The sequence below is a fragment of the Dipodomys merriami genome, unplaced genomic scaffold (assembly GCF_024711535.1).
Source record: "Dipodomys merriami isolate MVZ:Mamm:240054 unplaced genomic scaffold, mDipMer1.0.p SCAF_135, whole genome shotgun sequence".
Classification (NCBI taxonomy): Eukaryota; Metazoa; Chordata; class Mammalia; order Rodentia; family Heteromyidae; genus Dipodomys; species Dipodomys merriami.
The window spans coordinates 959,121-985,896 of NW_027202660.1; the positions used below are offsets into that span (position 1 = coordinate 959,121).

Sequence of the window (26,776 nt, forward strand, 5' to 3'; positions counted from 1 at the left end):
CTATTTAGGATATGCAAAGTGATGTATTGATATACATTGCGTTGTTCACTTTTCTGTCATTATGAGGAAAATACCTGCAAAGAAAATTTCTGAGAAGGCAAGTATAATATTGACTCATGGTTTAAGATCAGATGTCTCCATTGTTTTTAATTATATTTTTATTAAATAGGTGTACGAAATGTTTTCCATTCAAAGAATCAGTTTATAAATACAATGGATCTTTACATAACTTTCTCACATCCGTCCAAACCTCAACCCACTTTCGTTTTTATTAGTTTCATACTATCTGCATTGAATATTATGGCTTCACTCTCTACTTCCATAAGTCTCTTTATTTCTTCCCTTTGATTTTCCCTCACATTTTCCAAGTGGTAGCCTCCTGGTATTCATTTTGTTGGATTAAAAGTTCAATTTTATAAGAAATTACACCTGTTAAATACTCCTCTACAAATAGCATGCTTTGATTAATACTGTTTTTTAACTTGCATAAAATTCTGGCTTCTAAATACGCGTTCTTTTTGTGTCTGGCTGTGACTTCATTTATTTAACATAATTTTAGTTCTATCCATTTCTTTGCAAATGCTGTAACAGTCTTTATAATGGATGGGTGCAATCCAATTGTGTATATGTGCAACACTTTCTCCAACCATCCCTCTGCTAAAGTGCATCTGGGCTGTTTCCATAAATTCTCTACGGTGAATAATGCAGTAGTGAACATGATTGTGAGAGTGATTTTACTCTAACCTTTTGGGAAAATTCATCACTTTTTTTCTGGGAGCAATCCTCTAGCCAATTTTCCAGAATTAGCACATCCCTTCATTCATCTACATCACAACGTTTTTCAGGTCCTCAAAAACACACTACCCCCTACAGGTACCAATCAGCTAAAACCAGACTGTGCCCATATTCTTTTGTTGTTGTTATTGTTTTCTTTCCGGCCGAGGGGCCTGAACTCTGGGCCCCTCTGGTGCTGTCCCTCAGCTTTTTTGCTCAAGGCTAGCAATCTACCACAGCGTCACTTCTGGCTTTCTTCTTTTTGCTTATGTGGTGCTGAGAAATCAAACCCATGGCCTCAGGCATGCAAGGCAAGAGCTCTACCACTGAGCCACTTTCGCAGCCCCGATGTGCCCATATTCTTTTAATACATTTTTCATAATTTTCCACATAATTTAGTGAGAACCTTCTATGTACTTTCCTAATGTGGGAATGAGGTATATGACAATAGAGCAAAAGTAAAAAATATGGGATTAAATTAGCTATTATCATATTTAAAATAATTTTCAGCTCTAACTCATAGCCTCACTTAGTATCATTTTAATCTTTATTTGATTACTTCACCTATCCCCTAAATTATAACATGTGATTTAAATACAAAGGCAAAAAAGTGTGGTTTGACTTTGACACTCATGTGTGAGGATGCACAATATGGGCAAATAAAGGGATTGGAATTAATAGCCATTATCCATTTTGTTAAATGGTTTTCTCAAACTGATTCTCACAATTCATATTTCATTCAACAACAAGAAACATGTGACAATTCCCTTTGTTTTGCTCCTCATTAAACTTGTTTCCATGTTATTTTATAATGAAGGATGATTTCATAAATCTACTGTAGATACAAAATATGTTAAAATATTTCTATATGTATGCATTGATATAAATATAAACACATATATTATAAAGGTTATAATGATAAATTATAACTTCTGTAACTGTACAATTTACTAAATTATTAAAAACATGGACGACTCAGGCCTGGAATCCTGGTTACTCAGGAGGCTGAGAGCTGATGATCATGGTTTGAAACCAACCTGGTCAGGAAAGTCCATGAGCCTCTTATCTCCAAACAACCAACAGAAAATCAGAATTGGAACTGTGACTCATAGTAGTAGAGTGATAGCCTTGAGTGAAAAGACTCAGAGATATCACCCAGGCTCTTAGTACAAGAACTAAAATCTACCCCCAAAAAGTATTTAATTTACACTTATGTAAATAGAGTATTTCCTTCACACAAATGCACATCCATGCTCATTTGCAAGGTAACTCTGTTATGTCTGGAGTACCACATAATATTATCACTTAAGTAGAAAGTATTACAACATGGGTAAACTCTTCCTCTCTCATGGATTTTTCTCCACTCAAATATTCAAATCTTGCAATTATTCCCATTATTTAAAGTCATAGCTTTTTTTCTTTAATACACATAAGATTGGAATTTGAATTGAGTGTCTTGTGTCTCCTAAATGGTTGTTCTTACCACTTTGGCATGCCCCCAGCCCTAAATTATCCTGATTAACTTTCAGATAGAATCTTGCTTCCTACTTGTGTATGATCGTGGGCTCAGTCTACTTTATGTTATTCTTCCTGGAATTTAGAATAACAAGTGCCTGGCATTGTGTACAGATCTTTCTGTCCAGTCTGAGCTTTAAACACTATCCTCACAATAGTAGACTCCCTCGTAGTCAGGATTTTCATAAGCTTATCATAGCTATTTTTTAAAAAAATCTTTGCATTTCCTGCAGGTTCTTGAGTACTGAATTAATTGGTGTTTTCTTGGGTTTTGTTTCTTTTGAATGTATGTGTTGAGTTGTTCCTCATTTTTCCTTTTGTTTCTTTCACTCAAGTTCTTACCTACAGTGCTGAGAAACCAATTCTTCTTTCTCAAGATAGTCAAGGTGAACATTATTTATTCCAAAACAATTCCAGTAATATTTAAACACCTTCAGAAATTTCGAGAAAATGGCGGAGGAGAATCTGGTGGCTAAACAAGCTCTTGCAAAGAAAGCAGTTCTAGTGTTCCAATGAACAGTCCTAGGCACACCAAGTGTGCCATCACATTACAGAGAGTTTGGGCAGAGAGGAAAAATCCAGGTAAGGAGACAGATCTGAGCATTTTCCAGCAGCCATGGCTGAGGTTGCTGTGGTGGCTGTGGTGCCATCCATAGCTGCCATAACTACAACCCAGAGAGTCTGGGACAAATGTGCCAGATGCAGCGGGCAAGCACATTTTACTCAACACGAGCAAGAACTGACAAGTAGCAGATATCTTCATCCTGCAGATAGCAGACCAGAGGCTACCCAGGAACCCACACTCCAGCGTGAGTACAAAACTAATATCCTCACTCCTTCTCAAAGGGAGCAGAGGAGGGAAGGACACCCCTCACCCAAACACTGGAGATATCCACCTTTGATGTAGACAAAAGCCTGGCTAAGTAGCTAGATCCAACTCAGTTCTTTGATGAAAACAAAAGAGTCATTTAGCTAGTCACAAGTACCTACCCTGACCTGCCATTCTCAACTCCACCCATGGGAAAGTCACAACAACAAGGCAGAGAAAGCTAATCCCACAAAGGAGTGGCTTTCTTCACTGGGTAAACAGAGCCAGAGGCTGCCCCTCCCTACGACAGCCCTGACAATCAATTGAAACTCAGTAAAAATAAACCCTGAGAATGGCTCCAGGCTGGGCTTTGTGAATGTCTCAGAAGCTAGCCCCTCAGGGAAAAGCTACTGTTTGCTGAAAGGCCTCAACTTTACCCAGAACCCAGCCTTATTACAGTAACTCCAAACTAGAGGAAACAGCCACCTCCCTCTTTTGTGATACTGAAAGCAGATCTCCCTCCCACTGAACTAGCCTGGGAGGCAATCACAAACTTCTGGGTAAACCAACAGAATTTTTTCTGCCTGCCCAAACAAACTGACTTAAGAAACCAATCAAGCCACAGAAAACCAAACACCACAAGCAAACCAGAGACTCCACCAAGAGACTGGTTACTGACACAAGGGAGATACAGGATCTTCCCATCAACCCCCCAAAAACAAAATCAAAGAAGTCTTTTTTGTATCTTTTTAAATTTTTACTTTTTAATGATAAAAATTGTTTTCATTAATCTTTTTTTCTTCCTCTTATAACTTTTATTTTAGGTGTGTGTGTGTGTGTGTGTGTGTGTGTGTGTGTGTGTGTGTGTGTGTGTGTGTGTGTGTGCTTTTTTTAAAAAAAGTTTACTGACCTGTGTGTGTGTGTGTGTGTGTGTTTGTGTGTGTGTGTGTGTGTGCTTTATAAAAAAAAAAATGTTTACTGACCTGTGGGTCTTTTTTGTTCTTTCTTTCTCATTCGTTTTACTTTTTCATCTTTTGTTCTTTTTGCATGAATTATTTGTTGTTCTGTTCACCTCCTATATACCTGTCATTGATTATAAGACCTTATCCACAATTGTGTACATTCTTAATCCAAAAACGTATCACTCAATTCAAAACCTCTTAGGATTAAATTCCTTAATAACAGTATTATTTATTTATACCTATAAATTATTTGAAGTATTTTTATTTTTTAGTTTTTCAGGTCTCCTTTCTATCCCTCCCCTCCTCTCATCCATGTTCATCTCTCAATTTTACTTCTTTAAATTTTCATTACTTTTAAGAGTTTCACTTTTTAAATTTAAATATTTGTCTTTCCATTTTTTCTTGTCTCTTTTTAAAAATTTTTTCTTCTCTCTTTTCTATCATCCTTTCCAATCCATTTCCCTCTGTGAGATTAGGACTTGGTTAATTTCACTTTCCTTTTACCTTTCCACATTCCTCTAACGCTGTTTTCCCCACCTTTCTCCCTAAACATAATAATTTCTGGTTTGTCAAATTATTCTTTGGTATTCTTAGCCCATTAAAACATAGTTGTTTAATGTTGAATGGACTGTATCTGTTGAACTAGATTGTATCTTCAAACATTTGACTATGCAATTACAGGACTTTGGTTGATGCTTGCCTTAAAATGGTGTTCTAGCACAAAACTGGCATTACTTTCATCCCAAATGGGCAGAACAAGCAAGAAAAACACAAGGAAAATGGCAAGTCCGGGTATCTCAATTCCCACTCAAGATAATCAGGTGACAGAACAGATAATGAATAATCCAGACGAGAGTTCCCAAAAAGCTCTACAAACACTACTGGGAAACATGGTGAATGAAAAGATTGAAACCCTGCAAAGGACTCAGTGTGAACGTGTTAGGGAGAGAGAGGAGGCAAACCAAAGATCTAAACAGGAAGCTCATGGGCTTGAGAAAGCTACTCAAAGATTGATACTGGCATTGCGTGAGCAGGTTGAGAATACTCAAAGAGAAATAAAGGAATTGTGTGAGCAGGCAGAGATCAGTCAAAGAGAACTAGAGAAGTTACATGAACGTGAGAAATCTAATCAAAGAGTAATACAAGAATTGCAAGAGCTGGATGAGCATAGACAAAGATCAATAGAGCCATTCATGGAATCCATAAACAGTCACCTGAAAGGAGTCAGGGAGACCACAAAGGGAATGTTGAATAGATCCCAACAGAAGGAATGGGAGTCCAAGGAAACCATAACCAATCAACTAAGTGATTTGAGAGTAAACACTGAACACCAAATTAAGGAAGTAAAGAATTTCATACAAGATCTAAAACAAAGCTCCAACAAAGAATTTGAAGCCATAACAGCCAACCTATTAAAAGGAAAAGAAATGAAAAATAAAGTAGAAAGTCTTGACATTAGGTTAGACTATGCAGAAGATTGAATCTCCAGCATTGAAGACAGCCTAGGTATTATAGAGAAAGAACATACAACTATCCAAGACAAATTCAAGAAATATGATAGATCTATTCAACACTTGGAAGACACCATCAGAAGGACTTATCTGAGGGAAATGGGTGTAGAGGAGCATATAGAGACAGAAGGTAATGGTCTAGAAAATTTGTTCAACAGGATCCCAGCAGAGAACTTCCCAACACGCAAAAAGATAGGCACATTCAGATACAAGAAGCTTTTAAAACTCTAAATAGACCAGACAAGAACAAGACTTCCCATCGTCCAATTAATTATAAGCCACACAGGATCAATTCAGACCAAGGAAAAGATCCTTAACGCTGTTAAGGAGAAAAGATCAGTCACCTATAAAGGAAAACCAATTAGAATCACCTCAGATTTCTCAAAAGAGACAATTAAAGCAAGAAGAGCCTGGAATGGTGTATGCCATGCTCTAAAGACAAACAACTATCAACCAAGAATAGTGTACCCAGCTAAACTCTCAATCATAATTGAAGGTCTAATAAAAATCTTCCATAGCAAAGAAAAACAAACAATATATCTCCACCAAATCATCTCTACAAAAGATACTAAAAGATGTCCTAAACATAGAAAACCAACAAGACCACAATAAAGGCCAAGAAACCACATACAAACAGAATCCAAGAACCAGAGAAAGAATCCAGTAGGCGCAGTACCCAAGAAGGTGGATAAAATGGCAGGAGCACCCAAATACCTCTCAGTCCTCTCTCTCAATATTAGGGGATGTAACTCTCCAATTAAGTGACATGAACTGTCTAGTTGGTTTAAAATGCAAGATTCTTCTATCTTCTACCTTCAGGAATCACAACTTGCCCATAAAAATCAAACACATTTTGAAAGTGAAAGGCTGGAACAAAATCTACCAAGCAAACGGCCCCCAAAAACAGGCAGGAGTTGCAATCCTAATATCAGATAAAATAGACTTCAAATTAACATTATTGAGAAGAGATAAAGAAGGTTACTACAGACTAATTAAGGGATATCTCTTTCAGGAGGATATTAAAATTCTAAATATTTGCCAAACAATAGTGCACCCAAATTTATACAAGAAATACTACTATAAATTTCACATAGATCCAACGACATTAATTGTTGGGGACTTTAACAAACCACTATTCCCACTAAATAGATCTACTCGGCAAAAACTCAACAGAGAAACCGCAGATCTAAACAAGTGCATATATCAACTGATTTAGCAGACATCTAGCAAATATTCATCCAGCAGCATAAGAGTACACTTTTTACTCAGCAGCACATGGAACATTTTCCAAATCAAACTTGTCAAAATTCAGAAACATTGAATTCATATCTTGCATTCTATCAGACCAAAAGGGAATAAAATTAGAACTCAACACAAAAAGCCACCAAAGAAAGTCCAGTAAAAGATGGAGGCTGAAAAACACACTGTTCAAATACCAGTGGGTCATGGAAGAGCTTAGAATCGAAGTTCAAATGTTCATATTATTCAAGAAAAACTAGCACAGAGATTTTCTGCTCCTCTGGGACACAGAAAAGGCACGATTCAGAGGCAAGTATATAGCTCTGAGTTCCTATATTAACAAATTGGAGAGACCTGGAATCAAAAATTTAATGAGTTCTGACACTCCTTGAAAAAGTGAATCAAGATAAACCCCAATCAAGTTGATGGAAAGAAAGAATTAAAAATCAATCAGAATTAAATGAATTAGAATCCCAAAAAAAAACATATGAAGAATCAACAAAATCAGAAGGTTCTTCAAAATAATTAACAAAATTGACAGACCCTTAAAAAAGAAAAAGAAGAGAACACACCCAAATTAATAAAGTCAGAGATGAGAATGGAAGCATCACTACAAAAACAACCAAGATTCAGAACATTATAAAGGAATGCTGCTCAAAACTTTATGCAAATATGTTTGAGAACTTGGCAGAAATGGACATTTTCCTGGTAAATATTGACATGCTGAAACTAAGATGAGTTAAACCATCTTAACAGGCACATATTAAGCATTGAAATAGAAAGAGCAATAAGATAACTCCCATCTAAGAAAAACCCAGGAATAGATGGTTCTACAGCAGAATTCTACAAGGCCTTCAGAGCAGAACTCACACCAATACTCCTACAAATCATCAATGAAATTGAAAGAGAAAGTTCACTACCGAACTCTTTCTATGAAGCCATCATAACCCAAATCCCCAAACCCTCATCAAAGAAAGAGAACTATAGACCCATTTCTTTGATGAACATTGATGCAAAGCCTCTCACCAAAATTTTGGCTAATCAATTTCAACAATTCATGCAAAAAATCATACAACATGAGAAAACAGGATTCATTTCAGGGATGCAAAGCTGCTTCAACATACACAAATCAATTAACATAATTCATCACATCAACAAGAGCAAAGATAAGAACCACATGGTTATCTCAATAGTTGCAGAAAAAGCCTTTGACAAGATCCAACACCCTTTTATGGTGAAGGTCCTGGAAAAATTAGGAATCTATGGAACATTCCTCAATACAATAAAGGTTGTGCATGACAAAACTACAAAAGCATTATACTCAATGGTGAAAATCTAAAGCTATTCCCTCTAAACTCTGGAACGAGACAAGGAGGCCCACTCTCTACAGCTCTTCAATTCAAACATAAAGAGGAACCCAATAGGGAATGAAGAAGTATAACTTTCCCTCTTTGCAGATGACATGATCTTGTATTTAAAGAATCCACTTCCAAGTTACTCAAGGTTACTCAAAACTTGGGCAAACTAGAAGGGTATGAAATTAACCCTCAAAAACCAATGGTTTTTCTGAATGCCTACAATGAGAAAAGTGTGGCTGAAATTAGGAAAGCACTCCATTCGTAATAGCCCCACAAAAAATAAAATACCTACGAATTAACTTAATCAAAGTAGTGAAGGACCTCTATGATGAAAACTTTAAATACCTTTAAAAGGAAATCAAAACAAACTTAGAAAGTGGAAAAACTCCCATGTTCCTAGATTGGAAAGATCAAATCGTGATAATGGCAATACTTCCCAATGCTATCTACAAATTGAATGTGATACCTATCAATATTCCAACCTCATTCTTCAAGGACATAGGAAAGGCAATCCAAAAATTCATATGGAACAATAAAAGACCGTGAATAGCAAAAACGATCGTTAACAGAAAGAACAGTGTTGGAGAAAAATCAGTACCAAATTTCAAACTCTTCTACAAAGCCATAGTAAGCAAAACAGCTTGGTACTGGCACAAGAACAGACCTCAGGACAAATGGAATAGAATTGAAATGAACCTAAAGACCTACAGCCATCTAATCTTTGATAAGGGAGCTGAAAAAAATAGAATGGAAGAAAGACAGCCTCTTCAGTAAATGGTGCTCTCAAAATTGGTTAACTACTTGTAGAAAAATAAATCTAGATCCTTATATATCACCCTGCACCAGAATCAACTCCAAATGGATCAAAGACCTCACAATATAAAGACACTCTGAAAACATTACAGGATGGAATAGGAGAAACCCTAGATCTCCTTGGTACAGGCTGAAAATTGCTTAATAGAGACCCAGAAACACAACAAATCATAGAAAGGTTGACAAATGGACCTGCATGAAATTGCAGAGCTTCCATATGGCAAAGGACATAGCTAGCAAGATCCATAGAATGTCCACAAATTGGGAGAAGATCTTCACTAGCCATACAATGGACAAGGGTCTCATATCTAAAATATATCTGGAACTCCAAAAAATTAAATCCCCCAAAAACAAATCCTAAAAGAATCAACAGCCCAATAAATAAGTGGGCTAAAGGCCACAATAAATAAGTGGGCTAAAGAGAAACTACTCTGAAGAGGAAGGAAAGATGGACAATAAACACATGAAGAAATGCTAAACTTCCCTAGCTATAAAAAATGCAAATCAAAACAACATTGAGATACCACCTCACCCCAGTTAGAATGGCTATAATCAAGAACTCTAATAACAACATGCAGGAGGAGATGTGGATAGGGAACCCTACTGCATTGTTGGTGGTAGTGTAAACTTGTTCAACCACTTTGGAAAGGGGTATGGAGGTTCCTCAAAAGACTTCATATGGAGCTCCCCTATGACCCAGGAATCACACTTTTGGGCATTTACGCAAATGATCACAAAGAAGACCACACTAAAGCTCCCAGCACAACTATGTTTATGGCAACATTATTTACCATAGCTAAGCTTGGAACCAACCCACATGCCCCTCAGTAGGTGAATGGATCAATAAATTGTGGTATATATACACAATGGAATTTTTGCCTCCATCAGAAATAATGACATTGCCCCATTGTTAGGAAAATGAAAGTCTTGGAAAAAATTATATTAAGTGAACTACGCCAGGTCCAAGTACACATAGGCCCCATGGTTTCCCTTATTGGTAATAAATAGGATATGTCTGAGACAAGCAGAAAAGGTCAGATTCGTTGATGTTAGGTGAAATGTACCCCAAGATAAGCATTCAAATATTTTTCTTTCATGCGATTGTTTCTAACCTATTTATAAGATGAATTTTTGTTGCTTTGTATGTCCCTTCCCCACAATATAGCTCCTGTTTTCACTGTATTTTATGTTGGTATAGTTTGTGGAAGGGAAAGGAAAAAAAATCTTTTAAAAAAGGATAGAGTTGGACCCATTGTAACAATGAGATGTACAAGATGTTTTGTCGAAAAATGAACTTTAAAATTTTCGCAAGGAGGGGCATAATGGGGGGAGGGGCAGGAGGGATGAGATGGAAAGTGATAGGAAGTGGAAACAAAAGAGGAGGCAACAATGCTTGATAAGAAATGTACTCATTATTTGCCCATGTAATTGAAACTCTTCTGTATGGTATTTTCAGAATAATAAAAAAAAAAAACCTTCATACCTATTAATGGTATACGAATTCTATGTGCTTAGAAGGGTCTTTTTATTTTCACAGCCGTTTTTGGCATACACAGACATATCATTGATTATATGAAGATAATAAATTTCCAGATGCTTGCCAGGAGGAGTAAAACCTATAGTTTATTTTTTTCCAGAGGCTTCCCATTTCATGAAAGAAATATGTTGCTTGATGTAGGATTTCACAAAATTATATTGCTAGGAAGAACTTAAACAATCATCTAACATTACAGAGATGAGGGAGATGAATTGATCTCTTGAATAATTTACTTTTGGGTCAAATAAGAGCAGGCTGCCCAAAAGGGAGTAGACTTTAGAGAAACATGATGAGTTGTATGTAAATAGGTGCTTAGCTGATTTTGTTAATTTGTGAACTAATACAGGGAAATAAAGTACAGCAAGGTAAAAAAAAATAAAGAACTCTGCATTGAAATACTCATTTGTGTGTGTGTGTGCACACACGTGCCTGTACACACACGTGCATGTTCATGTGCTCATGCATGCATTCATCATTCCTGCTCTAAGCATCTGTGCCCAAAGTAGTGGTCTACCACTTGAGCCACTGATGCACTTCTGGTTTTTTGGAGATAATCACATGTTTTTTCATGATTGTACTGGCTTTGAAAAGTGGTTTTCAGATCTCGGCCTCCAGAGTAGCTAGCTAAACTGATTCACCCTCTGAGTAGCTAGCTAAAATTCTGTTTGTCCTCTATGCTTCATTGCTCTTTTATTCCTTTCCTGAGGTAATCACAAACGTGTCATATAAATGTCTAATTGCTTTAAAAATACTGTTACTGTTTGGCACCAGGGGCTCCAATCTGTACTTTTAACTACTTAGGAGGCTTGAGAACAGAAACCAGGCCAAATTTTAGGGGAGTTCCTTCTCAATCTATAGCTGGGTGCATTAGATCATTTCCACCATCCTGCACTATCTAGAGACTAACATTGGAAGGACTGCAGGATCCAGGAAGCTAGACAAGTTGGTGTGCAACTCTGATGCAATTGATGATGGGAAACTTAAAAGGACAGATCAGGTGCATGTTTTTGTGGAAAGTGAACCCTTATCCTAAAATTAACCACTGACATAATGCCAGCCTAGCAAGAACAATACCCCAATTTGAAATCCTCACAATTTTCCAAAACCAAAATAAGTACATACATTGACATCCCAAAACTTAGTACAATCTGTTCTTTGCTCTAATATCATCTTTATCTGATTATCATATGACATGACAGAATAGTTTCTTCATTAAACTTATGATATATTTTAAAAGACCTAGAAAATTCTTTCTCACTTATTAAGTGCAAACGAATGGCATATTACCTCATTTCTTACATGTTTGACTGCCACTAAAAATCCATTCAATGATTAGTATAGTAATATATTCTGATTTATTACTTTATTTTTAACAGTTGTTAAACATGTTGCTTTTCTGCTGAAGTATAAGTATTTAAATAGTGTTAACACAGGGTGCTATATGCTGAGTCCTGGGAAAGAGTGCTATGTGCTGAGTTTTTCAAAGCATGCCATGCACTGAGTCCTATACAGGGCGTGCTATGGACTCCCTCCTTCAAAGTGTGTTGTGTGCTGAGTCATCCCAAAGGCTACTATATGCTAAGTCCTTCAAAGGACAAATTGTGCTGAGTCTGTTACTTAGTGTGCTTTGTGCTGTTTTTTGAAGTATGCTGTGTGCTGAGTCATCCCAAAGTGTGCTATGTTCTGAGTCCTTGAGAGGTAGTTTTCCCCAACAATCTCTCTCAGTCTCTCAGTCTCTCAGTCTCTCTCTCTGTCTCTCTCTCTAACTGGGTCACTGTGCACGTTCTTGATATGTGGAGTGGAGAGGCTTGGAGGAGAGTCTCCTCTAGAGGTGGGGCTGAGGGGAGATTCGATCCCCTGAGCAAGCGCTAGGGTTGGCGCGGAGTGCAGAGCTGAGGTGAGGCTGTAATTCCCATGGCCTGGAAGCCTTAGGGCCCAGTCAGGGCTGATCTTTTGGGCAAGGGTAGGGGGCGGAGCCAAGGGGAAGAGGGGACTGGGCAGAGGGGAGGAGGAGAGAGGGTAAGGGGCCTCAATGTGGTGTCAGCAGTGGCCAGGGTCTCACAGGGGCAGATGTACATGCACAGAGGATGTGAGGCGGCCTGCAAGAGGAGTAGAAGGAGAGAGAGAGAGCAGAGAAGAGCAAGGATAGGCATGAGGGTAAGTGGCTTCACATGCTCTGTTCGTGGATCAATAGAAAAATAGCCAAAACAAGAATAAAGGAAACAAATGTACAGCCAAGAAAAATATAGTTAGAATAAAGGTAGAGGCAATAAAGGTGCAGCCAAGTATAGAGGAAGCCTTGAACCAACACCCCTTCCTGCAAGCATGCTTCCATGAAGCTTATGCTTTGTCTGGCATGATCTTTCACGCAGATTCAGCAGGAGGTGTCATGGCATTTCTTCCTTTTTTATTTTTTAATTGAAGCTCATGAATGTCTTGGTGCACAGAAGAGATAAATCTAAAGATCATCCTGAAAATGACTGGAAATATAAGAATAAGAATTGGGAGAATTGATCTGACAATGGTATTTATTATTATTACATTAATCCAATCCAGAGGATTGAGAGCCTCCACGTAATGCTGCCAAAGATTGTAAGATTTTTACATCTAAATGAGCTTTACTAACTGCTATAATTTTATCCTGTAAAGCCTCCATAACATGAGAGATATCTTTATCTCTCCAGACTCCTAACAAATGATTTTTGGTGGCATTCCAATGAAAAGAAAGGCTATATTTTAGAACAGTAACACAGATATATTTCAAACTAGCATGACATTTAACTGAGAGTTGTGTTTTTAAATTTTTAACTTCCTGACCTATAGCCAGAACCACTTCCTCCAGAGGATTTATTTTCATTTCTAACTTTTTATCTATAATTTGTTGTTCTGCTAGGGCTAATGAAACATATTTGTTTAAATCAGTAACAAAATGAGCAGTGTTTACTTCATTTACTAAGGCTGCTGTAGAAATCGCTAAAGAGCTAATTATTGTTAATAAAGCACTTATTCCTAAAATCAAGGCCGCAACAAAGTGTTTTGGCTGCAACATAATATCCAGAATTTTCAGCAATTGTAAAGCAGAATTTTTAAACCAAGGGTCATTTTATAGATCTACACGTAACATTACATATGAAGGTCTTTTTAAAATAAAAATTACAGAATATGTTTTATCCAGAGAAGAAGTAAGACATTTAGTAAAATTATAATCCTTACAGCTAATATAATAAGATTTTCCTTGATTAATAATGATTAAATTATCTAGTTTTCTAGATAAAATTCCCATAGGATAATCTACACATGCTCTTACCCCAATTGCAGTACTCTTAGTTCTTTGGGCTTTTTCAGTAAAATCATGTTTGTTGTTGCAAAAATTCTAAACAAATACAGATGAATGCCCATTTAATTGTGAAAGAGAGAGTGACTCACCAAAACGGAAGCCACCCACGCTGGAGTGAGCCATCTTTTCAGGGGTTCCCCGTGCCTATCAGGAGCATAGCCATTAAACTTTCCTGAATTATGTTTTAAGTAGGCGGCATAATCATAATCGGGGTTAGCAATGGAAAAATAAAAAATACTATCTGGTGCCCCAAAGGCTTGTTAAAAGAGGCCTTTAGAAATCCACATTCTCACCATTTCAGAGAGGTAATTAATACATCCCCAAACTGATCTTTGTCATGATATTTTGTAGGCAGTTACCTAAATGTATATTCCTCTTGGGAATGAAAAAGGATTCGTTATAAGTATGAAAGCCTAATGTCATCATGCCAATTTACCACATCAATCTTTTTTAGAACTTTTTATCATTGGATTGATCAAGGGTATCAGTCAAAAAAGTTCTATAGTTTATAGGCCAACACCCGTGGAGATTTTCTCCTGATAGCGTTATGCAAATTGGAGTGGTATCTGTCATTCCTTCATAATTAATTGTTTGAGAAGTCATATGAGAATTAGAATAGTCCTCCAAACCCCCTAGCAGGTCACTATTATTTGTCATTACTTGTATTATATCCTCATCCCCCCACCCCATCCCATAGGATGTAGAAGAGGAGGATTAGGAACATATGTCCAGTATTGTTCTCCTGAAACAGACACTGCCTGCACAGCAATAATGGCAAGCATAGCAAGAAACCTATTTTCAACAGTGATAGTCTTTCCTGTAGAAACAACAATCTCCTCCGCAGAATGGATGAGTTTCTTAATTTATTCCCAGGTGGGTGGTTGGGCTTCTTTTGTTGTCTTCGCCTGTTGAGGAGAAAGGGGAAGACTTTTGAGCTTTGGCATCGCTTTCTTCATTTGCATCTTCTGTTTTGTTTTTTATCCCTGGGTTTCTCTTATTTTTGTAGGGGACACAAGTCGGTTGCAATTCCAGATGGGTGACGCGGCTCCTGTGGAAACACACATGTATACCCTCTTCCCGAGGTGATTAATACATCAGGCCCTTTCCAGGTGCCTCTGAGCAAATCTTTCCTTTTAACTTTTGGCTGAACTTTAAATCCAATTTCGCTCCAATGTTTTTGCATAAGTGTAAGATTTTATTGATTAGTATTAAGGTGATTAATTACAAATAAAGCATGATGGTTTCTCTAGTTAATAAGTCAGCCATCATATTTCCAAATGAAAGAGGACCTGGTAAATTTGTATGTCTCTTATGTGTTCAATAAATAATTTTTCTTTTCTAAGTTGAATTAATTTTTGTAACTGTTGTAACAAGTCTATAATTTTTAATTGTCCTGATAAAAGAGCTGTCTCTATGGCAGGAAATAAGTTAACCATATGCTTAGAGTCTGTGTAAATGTTATGCTGCTGGCGAAATATGGTTAAAGCTAAAATTACAGCAATAATTTCTTCCTGTTGCTCTGAAATGTCAGATCCCTTTTAATAATAGGGAATGGTCTGGAATGTATACCACTGAAGTTCCATTTGAGAACCTATCAGTAAAAACTGTTAGAGCTCCTTCGAAAAGTGTTGTTACCACTAATGGAAAAATGGTTTTTACCTCTTCCACAAATTTTAATGAAGGATGTTGAGGAACATGAAATTTTATTTGTCCTGTATAATTTAATAATGCTAATTTCCAATTCTCATCATTCTGTAATAATATTTTAATTGTTTTTTATTATAAGTTATAAATATATTATACATTTCTTTCTCAAGTAACTCTCAGGACCTACTCATTGCCTTGCCAATGAGTTGGCTGCACAAATATACATAAGAAGCTATCATTCTTGTCTGACTGTGAGGCAAGTGAAGCCATTCCAGGACTCCATCTTGCCATAAACATCTTGTATAAGATGTCTTTAATATTATAATATCCCAGTCTTTATTATAGTCCAATTGGACCACTTTTGCTTGTAACTTTTCTTCCACCAATGAATTTTTTCTAACATTATTGGAGTGAATTGTCTCTTAGATTTAGGATTAGAATCCCCTTTTAAGGCTTCAAACAATGGGTGTAATTCTCCTGTGGTAATTTTCAAGTAGGGTCTAAGCCAATTTATGTTTCCTAGTAATTTTTGAAAATAATTTAATGTTTTTAATTTATCTAGCCTAATACTCATTTTTGTGACATGATGTATTATTTTTCCTAAATAGTTTAAAGGTTTATTATGTTGAATTTTATCTGGAAAATAAGCAAACCAAAGTTGGTTAATTGCTCAATGGTTAATTGTTAAAATTTGTTCTGTTAAATGTTTACTTTCAGCAGCTATTAAAATATCGTCCATATAATGAATAATATAAGCATTAGAAAACTCTTCCCTAGTTTTTTGTAAAGCTTTATCCACAAATTTTTGACACAATGTAGGAGAATTTTTCATGCCTTGTGGCAAGACCTTCCACTGATATCTCTGCCAGGGCCTTTTCAAATTACATGAGGGCACATGAAATGCAAATCTTTGAAAATCATTAGGATCCAATTTTATTGTTTAAAAAATCCTGACAATAAATGATTATTATATAATGTTCTTTAGGAACAGCCACAGGAAATGGAAGTCTTGGCTGAAGAACCCCCATGTCATACATGGTGTTATTAATGGCTCTGAGGTCTTGTACAACCTCCATTACCCAGGTTTCTTTTTAATTACAAAAATTGGAGTATTCCAAGGGCTATTGGATTCCTCTAAATATCCTTTCTGTATTTGCTCATTTACCAATTATCCTACAGCCTGTATCTTCTCTTGAGTTAGGGACCACTGATCAACCCACACAGGCTGTTCATTTTTCCATGATATTGCATCAGCAAACTTCTCATCAGCGGCCCCTATGAAAAATTTTGTACAGTAAAGGAATCTGCAGTAACGAATTTTAGTTCAATGTTTTGCAAAATGTCTCTGCCCCATAATGTAAGGGCAAAGAAGATATAATATAAGGTTGAAAGTTTCCAAATCTATTTTCACACTCCCACTTTAAAATTTTTGAACTTGAGCAACATTGTTAGCCATACCCAATCCCATTAATGTAGATTCTGTCTTCATAATTGGCCAGGATGAGGGCCAGTCTTTTCCTGAAATACATGTTGGGTCTACCCCTGTGTCCAAGAGATCTTTAATAGGCTTTCTATCCACTTTTATAGTTTTCATGGGTCAATCCTTAGAAATAGATTGTACCCAGGCCACAGTTTGTGTGGAACTGAAACCTCCTGTACCTCGATCTTCTTTTAGGATTTGATTTGGAAGATGGACATAATTTAAAATTAAGATTTGAGCTAATCTTTGATCCATAGGTATTTGCATATTTTTAAAGACCTTACCGTTACGTTAATTTTCCCTTGGTAATCTGCATCAACTACTCTGAGTAATACCTCAAAGTTTTGTTATAATTTGAGCTTCTAGCAATTATCAAGCCCACAGTTGCTTCAATTACAGAACCATAAACTTGAGTTTCTATTAGCTGAACAGCATGCATGATAGAGATGATGTAATCTCTTTTTTCTGCCAGATCAAACCCTGCACTTCCTGGAGTAGCTCTTGGTAAATCCCATAGTGTAAATGGAGGAGACAAGGGGATTTAATGGAACTGATCCCGTAGGGGATTTTTGTGTAACAGTATGTGTTTCCCCTCTTTCGTTTAAGGGGCGGAGGGAGCACCCCTCTTCTTGTTTTTTGTCTCCTTTTCTTCTGCTGTTAGGAGAATTCTATCCTTATAATATTTTGATCTACACTCATTTTTCCAATGATTGCCTTTCTTCCATCGTGGACAAAGTCCAGGCGCTTTACCCTTTTTATTTTTACTAGGTTTATTTTGCTTTTGTTGAAAATCTTTACTCATGTGTTCTGACTGGCCACATGAGAAACAGACCCCATTTCTAGCCTGAGGTCGTGTCTTATGTAATTTTTGTTCATAAGCACTGAATGATTCTCCTTTCATTGCTGCAGCATATGCCATTCCTTGAGTGACTGCTGGTGAGGCATCTATGCTTGCTTTAACAATATCTTGCAATGATCCCATCAGTAATTGAAAAGTACTTAATACATAACTTTTCATACTTGTTACCTCCTCCCTCATTTTTCTCACAGTTTTCCTTCTCCTCAATACTTCTCACAAGTTGATATATACATTTCCCATATATTGTCTTGTGAGCATTGCTATTCCATTGGTTTGCCCTTTGTCTTTTTTCTCACCATTTTGTTTTTCCTCTTTCATTCCCTAATTAAGGTAAATGTATACACAAAATACAGGGTACCAAAATCAGGGGGATAAACCATAGGGAGAAAACCCAAAACAAAATAGAAATCATATACTACCTTAAAAACAGCAACCGCAAAAAGAAAAAAAAGCCTCTGTTTTCATATCTTGGAGTTCATTTTGCTCTGCTTCAGCTTATATTGTAATATATATGCATAACAAAGCCACTGGAAAAGAATCGTTGCATGGACACTATATCATGAAAACAACATTAACTGTTTCTGATGGTAAAGGTGGAATTAAGATTGGTGAATTCACGATTCTGATAAAGGAATTTCAAAAGAGTTTTACAATTATGACAGGTAAATTTTAATTCTTCAGGATTTTTAACAACTTAGCCTATTAAGAAAATTTAAAATTGCCTGGGAAAAGAGGCTTTCATGCAAAGAAATCCATGGAGACTTAGTGGAGAGAGATCAATGTGGGTGAAGTTGGCTCATTAAACAAACAAACAAACCAATAAACCTCAGAAAACTTGCTGGAAATCCTGTAGGTTCCCTTGAAAATGTCCTTACCCAGGAAATATATTTTCAGTTTGTGAAACAAGGTTGTAGTGGAATTTAAATCCAAAGTTCTTAAAAAAAAAAGACATCAAAATTTGTGAATTGACCTTTACCAAACTGTAATTCTCTGAAAAATATAGTTTGAGTCAAAATATTTAGAGAGAAAGTGTCCTGAACAATGAAAGAATGTATTGGGTTTACATTTTTCTGTTTGTAATTCTTTCCACAATGTCTTTGCACATGAAGCACTGAAACACAGAAAAAAAAATCTGATAGGATAATTCAAACCAATGATTTCACATTTCTATGTTGCTCACAAAAAATAATATCCTTATTAAGATGAGATAGTGAACACTTCTCTTATTACATAAGCCAAAAAATTTTGGGATCAGAAAAGAATTGAGGAAATGAAAAATGTAAGAAAACTCTTTTTAGAACCCGAGCTAAGCATATTGGCTTCAACAGTGGAGAGAGGCCAAAACTTTTTGATATAGATTCTCTTAATATTTTAGTTCCCTAAAGTGATTTTACAGAGCCTATTTGCCTCACTACGATGAAGAACAGATTGAATGAAGACATGAAAATAAATTACACATCCGAATGAGGCAACTTAAAAGAATTTTAAATGAGAAACAATGAAGATGGAGCAATGGGGGAGGCCGTATAGTCCTTCAGATTCACTAAACATGAAGCCAAGAAGCTGTGATTCATTGGAAATCAGGAAAGAGCTAAGAGGAGGACATAGAAGTAGGACATAGAAGCATTGTCCTTTGTAACAGACACTGTCATCCAAGGTATGGATGATTTAACTCTATTCTCCTCGATACATCTTGTTGAACAAATGCAAGACCAAGAGAAAAATAATCAATTGAAATAATTTTGCAAAGAATAACTTCACTTTTCCTGATATTATATCTAAGGAGAGACTTAAGAGAAAAGATAACAAGTGGAGTATACTTTGATTTCCTCTAAGCATCTTGTTCCCAAAATATATCTTTGAGGTTAGAAACGATTGAACCCAAAAGTGGTGGAATACTTATTTTTGTTGGCAATTGAGACACAAAAAGATTTTCAAGGTTAAAAAAAAGAAAAAAAGTATAGTCAAATATTTGTGATCACAGCTTCTTGGACTGGTTTTTGGAGACAAAGTTTTACATTAGAGTTTGTCCTCATTAACATAGAAGTTGGGTATTCATGACAACCAAATTCAAGAGGGAAGTTTAATGGACTCGCTAGGAAAGTAAAAAGAAAACCATTAGAAAACCCGAAAGTGGTGCTGTAGCTCAAGAGGTAGAGTGCTTGCCTTGAGCTGAAGAGCACAGGGACAGCACACAGGCCCAGAGTTCCAGCCCCATGACCAACAAAAACAAAAACAAAAAAATAAATCAAATTAGTAACAGAAACTGAGAAAACCTTGATCGTTCATCTTATATAATGGGTGGGAGAAGAAGGGTAACAAGAAATCTAAAGGGTTCTACATCTATGGCCAGGCAAATGTGTTAGTCATGTTCTTGGTGATAAGGATTACAGGTGAAAATGATCAATTTAGGGGAAAAAATTCTCTGATAGTTCTAACTGAAAGATTAAAAAAATTGACCACTACTATTACTAACTTGCTAACTGCTGATTCTGCTTCTGTAAACTTGCTTACGCTAGCATTGACCCTTCCCTTCCCAGAAATGAATGAAGAAGTTTCAGGGACCAGATGCCAGCCCCAGGACAAGGTCAGTGGTAGTAGATAAAGAACAGACAGTACGTGTTCCTCAGTTCCCATTTAGAAATTCCCCAGACAGGACCTTGAGATAATGACCACCTGGCAAGACCACAAGCTAAGCCAAAGGTCAACCAATCATAGGCCTGTAACCATGTAACCCCCCCCTTAAACCAACCATGGGCCAGTCATTTTACAAAGAGTGTTACAAAATTTCCCGCATGGCAAAGTGATTGTTGGTGTATATGGTGACCTTTAAATGTACCAATTATGGGATGCTTTGTGTTATGCATTAATCTTGTGGTTTTTGCCTTTTAAAAAGGGCTTGTAACCGCTGCTCGGCGCTCCCTGTCTGCTCGGGACAGAGAGTCCGTTTGCGCAAACGTCGAATAAACTCCTCTTGCTTATTGCATCTCCCGGCCTGGAGTCTGAGTTTTCTGGGGCGCCCTCCCATTGATGAAAGTATCCTAGGAGACTAGGGTCTTTCACTAACATTTATATTAAACAGATGCAAAGATTGATCTGTTTAGATATCATCAAAATAACCATGACCATGAATATGAAAAAGAATGATAAAATTGGGGGCATTATTAAAGAGAAGAAGAAAAGAAAAGTTATGACATAAGTGTAGCAATGTGAGCACCAGTGTGGACAAGATTGGAAGAAAGAGATAAGGAAACAAAAAAGTAATCGAAACAGATTTACAGAAGAAAAGAAAAGAAAGAATTTGCAGGAAGAAAAGGTCAAAACTGTTACAGAGACATTGAAGGAAATATGCTATTTGGATTTGAAAACTAAAAGGACATAGACAAGTTCAATAAGAACAGTGTTTGGTGAACTGCTAGAGATGTAATTCATATTGATGAAATTTTGACATATGAATGTGAAGCCATAAAATTCTAGATCCATTAATTCAACAGATCCTTTTTATTTTAAATGTTTGGAACAAATGCTTTTATTCTGATCTTAGAAGAACTAATGAGCTCCAAGAAAATGTCTCTAAGAAGCCTTTCAATTCAAATATCACTGTTTGTCTCAAAACGCCTTAAATTCTACATCTTATAATGTTGGCATAGAGTTACACTGTGGAACTTTTATCCGCAGAGAGTGAGTACTACCCTATTGGTTAACATGGACAAAGTACCTTCATAAATAGACTGGGTGTTTGGAAACAAGAAGTGGTAGCTGAACAATGTTCTTAGCAGTTTGTACAGATGAAATGGAAATAGAGCAATCAAAAGGAACATGCAAATAAACAAAGGCACAAAATAGAATGTGCCAAGGAAATGCTGATGTACAATTTCAAATAATGTGCTCAGGTGTGAGGATGTGTTCAAAGTACAGCATCAGACTATATACTTGTATACCTTGAGAAAAAACTGCATTAAACTATTCTGGGATTATCATACGATAGAAACCTGTTACACTGACTCTCTAATCAGTCACAACATCATCAATTTAGGGAGTATTTTCCAAGAGCATACTGAGAAAAAGAGGGCTCATCACAATTAGTGTTCAGGTTGAAGTAACGACAATCACATAACGTTTCATATAAGTTTTCAATTATTTTGGAGCATTAAAGTGGGAAAAAGCAAAGTAAATATTTTGCATGTATCTGAATTAAGTGGGATGAATTATATTGGTCTCTCTTTAACTTGGAAGTTATAGGTTATGTTTTTTTTATACTCTACGTTGGGACAATGATCTGCTTTCAGTTATTTTCTTCTCTTCCCCTTCTTTTGCCCTTCCACTTAAAGAGACATACTTGAGCTTGCATTTCTAAATCCTTCAAAATTATCCATACTTCTGTCAGCCTCCTATATCTTTCTCAAGGGTATATCTTCTTACTACCATTTTTTTTATCCCATATGATATTGGATATCTTCCTGCCTAATTCAGTGAAAGATACACATTAGACTCATCCATATATCTCAACACTTGTACCACCATAAAATCCTATCCTACTTAGAAATCATGATTTTAGTATGTCTGGGGAGGTGACATCTGTCATTTTTGAATGACCATAATTGATACTTACATGCAAGCATGTTTTAAACCAATATGCCTCTCAGTAGATGAATGAATTGGCATGTCCATTGCGGTGCTGTGGGCTGTGGCAGGGACGAGGAAGAAAAATGGTTGGCTACCCTCAGTTATTAATCCTGGGTCCCAGGGCTGGCCAGATGGAGAGTTTCCCTGCATAGGGTAAGCATCTTTATAGGAATTCTTTATTGTCTATTTTTTATCTATACACTCTTGCCCAGTGCTTTCCTTTTTATATTTAGGGCAAATTCCTGGTCCTCTCTTGTTAACATCAGTAGCCTTTTTACAGTTCTTCTTTATATGTCCCATTTGACCACATCCAAAACATTTTAGATTAGATGGTTTGTAAAGCATTCCAGGCAGTGGGCATACTTTCAGCAAACAACTGCAAACGCCGGGATTTGGATGTAATGTCTTTACACGCCCTTAAATATGTATTTACATCCCCAGATTCTTTAATAGGCAATAGGACTCGTTGACAGTCCTCATTAGCATTCTCATAAGCCAACATGCCTAGTAGTTGTTGCAGTGCAGCCTCTCCCACAACAGTATGTTCCAAGGTCAGTGTCAATCATGATAAAAATTCAACATAGTGTTTATAAGGTTTTTGAATTACTTTTGTCCAGGAGCCATAATGCTCTCCTACCAGCCGAATCCTCCCATGCCTCAATACCTATGTCTCATAACTGCTCATGGAACTCTTCAGGAGAGTTCACTTGCATATGAGCATCTGCATATGGTTCTGTTCCACTCAACATAGGACAGGTTATGATCTGCAGGCGTGGATTATTGCTCTGTGCATTTTGTCTAGTCCTTTCTGTATATAAGTCAGTAAACTACATTTGCCATTGTAGGTATTCTGGTTCCTTAAGCAAGGCTCTACAAAGCATCTTCCAATCCTCGGGATCAAAATTATCGGGCAAGCCCATTAAGTAATTCCTTAACCTAATGAGACTGAGGACCATAAGTCACTGATTGTTAAGTTTACCAATATCATCGACAGCAACACCCTCATATCTGGTTGGTTGAGCTATACCATTCATAGGAGGTAGTCAAATTACAGGATAAGAAAAAATAGGCATTTCTTCATCAAACTCACTGAGCCTTCTGTTTTGTGAAGGACTGATGCGGTAAAAATTGCTTCCGCAAGCTGAGGAGAGGAAGGCTGTTTTACTTTCACCTTCTCAGATTATCCTTTCACTCTGCTAATTTCTAACTCCATATGTAGTAATCTTGATAAAATCAATTCCATTTGCTCAGACATTCTATTTACGCTTTCAGTTTGTTCATTTTCAGCTTTCTTTACCTCTTGTTTTTTCTCCTAATTGTGATGCATCCTTAACCTCCGAGTCCAATAGTAAACCTACAATAGAAGGCACTGCCTCTTTCTTTAAGTCCGCTATTAATCTTTTCTCATTTAAAGCTTTAAAAAGGGTATGTAAAGTAGCCTAAATGGACCAAAATCTAACAGGAATCCTTTCCCCTTCTCGAACATCTCTTTCTACAATACTTTACTCAATTCCAATTATCAACATCTAATACCCCATCAACGGGGAACCAATGATTCCATTCCCTAAATACATTAATACACATTTCTATGTCAAAAGAAGAAATAGTTACACCACAAGCAGCAAGTAAATATTTTAGCATATGTAAGTACGGAGTAGACTTAACTTGTTCCATCACCCTGTAATTAAAAGTACTTACCTGAATATCCCTTCCTGTATTCAACACTGCAGGGTCCCTGTTTGTGTGCCAGTTGTCAACGTCTCAGGCATTGGGGTCCCTGGGTAAGGGTCGCAAAATCACCAGGACACAGGAGTTGCAGAGTGCAAACAGCAATTGCCACTGCATGCTGTGCTTTATTGTTAGTGGGTATTTAAAGACAAGCAAGTATTATATTTGCCAATATTTATTCAGCAGACATTCACACAAAGAATTTCAACAGATACAATTTTGCTTAAACTATGAGATAAATCTTTGTATATTTTTATCTAAACTATTTTAGAGCAAGCTCAAACCATTTCCCTGTACTCTGGAAAATGCTTGACTAGCTGTTCGTCTATGCGTAAGTAAGCAGAAGAGCTACTTCCTCAGCTTTGAGACATGATAGCTTTGAGATAGGGAGAGAGAACATGTTCCCTCTCTAGGCTGGTATGCCAAGAGCTTTCCACATACACAAACACAGTCCTCAGATAATCCTGAGGCCGGAGCCAGCATCATTCTGCCAGTCCAACACAGACCCTGAGTCTTCACAGAGATTGTCTCACCAAGTCTTCTATTACTTTAAGCAAAAACAAAGCAAAGCAAAGCAAACAAAATAGACATTATTGTTAATTAAGCTGCTATTAAAGATTCTAGGCACAATTATACTGTTAAATGATGTTAGTAAATATGTTTTGTAGATACTGATCTCATATGTGTCACAAAAATATCCATGGATTCATAACTAGAAACTCTGAAGTGTAAAGTATATTAATTTGGTGAGTTTCATTAGGTAGCCAATGAAGAGAACACCACAGGGTTTTCAGTCAGGTAAAGAAGTTTATTTACTGAACTGCTGCCCATGCCATACATGGTAGAAATGCATGTAAAAAAAATGGGGCGATCCAACCTCTGGCAAGGATGAATCTATGTGAAGGACCAGATGAGGTGTGGTTGTTTGGGGGAAACTCTGGCCACACTGTATCTGGATGTGACTTCAAGTTCTGGGACTCACATCTGGTCAGATGGAAAGTGGGACCAGAGGCTGACCAGGTTGTGACTTAACAGGATGGGGAGGTGGCTGCCTCCAGGTGTGCCAGATACTAGGCAACACATAAAGGGTTGAAACTTAGCCAAGAATTGGCTGCATAGGGTCTGCATGACCTGGGGCAGACCTAACCTAACAACAAATACAGGTAGTACTTCTGACATATGACTCCTGACTCCAAACAATTCATTCTCAGTCATGTTCTTTCTTTCTTTCTTTCTTTCTTTCTTTCTTTCTTTCTTTCTTTCTTTCTTTCTTTCTTTCTTTCTTTCTTTCTTTCTTTCTTTCTTTCTTTCTCTTTCTTTCTTTCTTTCTTCCTTCCTTCCTTCCTTCCTTCCTTCCTTCCTTCCTTCCTTCCTTCCTTCCTTCCTTCCTTCCTTCCTTCCTTCCTTTCTTTTCTCCCTCCCCTCTCTCTTTTTTGTTTTATTGGTTGGTCATAGGGTTTGAACTCTGGGCTTGGGCAATGTCCCTCAGCTCTTGAGCTCAAGTCGAGCACTCTACCGCTTGAGCCACAGTGCCACTTCTGGTTTTTGAGTGGTTTATTGGAGATAAGGATTTCACGGACTTTCCTGCCCAGGCTGGCTTTGGACTGCAATCTTCAGATCTCAGCGTACTGATTAGCTAGGATTACAGGTGTGATCCACCAGCGCCCAGGTCTTTCTCTCTCTATCTCTCCTCTCTTTCACTCACCCTCCCTCTCTCCCCTACCTCAACTTTCTCAACTCTCAAATAATGAACACTTGCTGAGTTGAACTCACAGGCTGGGAGAGCAGCTCAATTGGCATATGTGAAATTTATTTAATGTTTCCTTCTACTTCTACCACAGGTCACTGGGATCAAATAATGAACACTCAGCAGCATGGCTTCTCAAGCCGTTTGGAGGAGGAAAGCAAGCATGCTCACTTCATTCTGTGAGGTTCACCCTGGGAAGGTGGGGCAGACTCCTCCCTCCTCTTGCTAAATCTCAGCCCAGATTCTGCATCCGTAGAGGTGACTGCCTCCAAGAGTCCCAGTTACTCAAGTGAAACAGTTACAAGGCAGAGACTTAGCTTCTTGTGGTGCTGAGATTAATGGCAGCATGATTCAACATGACTCACTAGTTTATTGAGATTGGGACTTCTTAAATTTTTGGTTAGGCTATGTTCAAATTGTGATCTATTTATTTCTGATTGCTAACCATGATTATAGATGTGAACCAGCACATCAGACCATTCAAAGTTCTTTATGCCACATGGACAACATGAAGTTTATTTTACCAAATGACATACAACTAGACAGACAGCAAAAGTAAGTCTTTAATTCTGGTCAAGATGTGTTGTTAATGTGAAACAAAATTACTTAGCAAAATTTCTGACTACTGCGATTATACTTTCAAACTTACCCTACACTTTAATATCAAATCACTTATATTTAGCCCATGATTCACTCAAATTACCTGTAATCATTTATGTCTGGCCTATCTTCTAGAAGTAGGGAGAACAGGAGCTCACACAATTAACTAAAGTGGTAGAATTTGAGAGGATCACAGTTCTGAATAGGTCTAGGAAGGAAAGTATCAGCCATATCA

General features: G+C 37.1%; 1 long non-coding RNA gene across 1 annotated transcript in view; it reads left to right on the forward strand.

The window, feature by feature from the left end:
• The window catches only part of LOC138825144 (uncharacterized), a 44,775-nt gene extending 18,544 nt beyond the window's left edge, over positions 1-26,231 (forward strand). Inside the window, exons 2-3 of the long non-coding RNA XR_011371354.1 lie at positions 9-97; positions 26,036-26,231. This is a non-coding gene — a long non-coding RNA (uncharacterized lncRNA). The remainder of the gene's footprint in view (positions 1-8; positions 98-26,035) is intronic.
• The last annotated feature ends 545 nt before the right edge of the window (positions 26,232-26,776 follow it).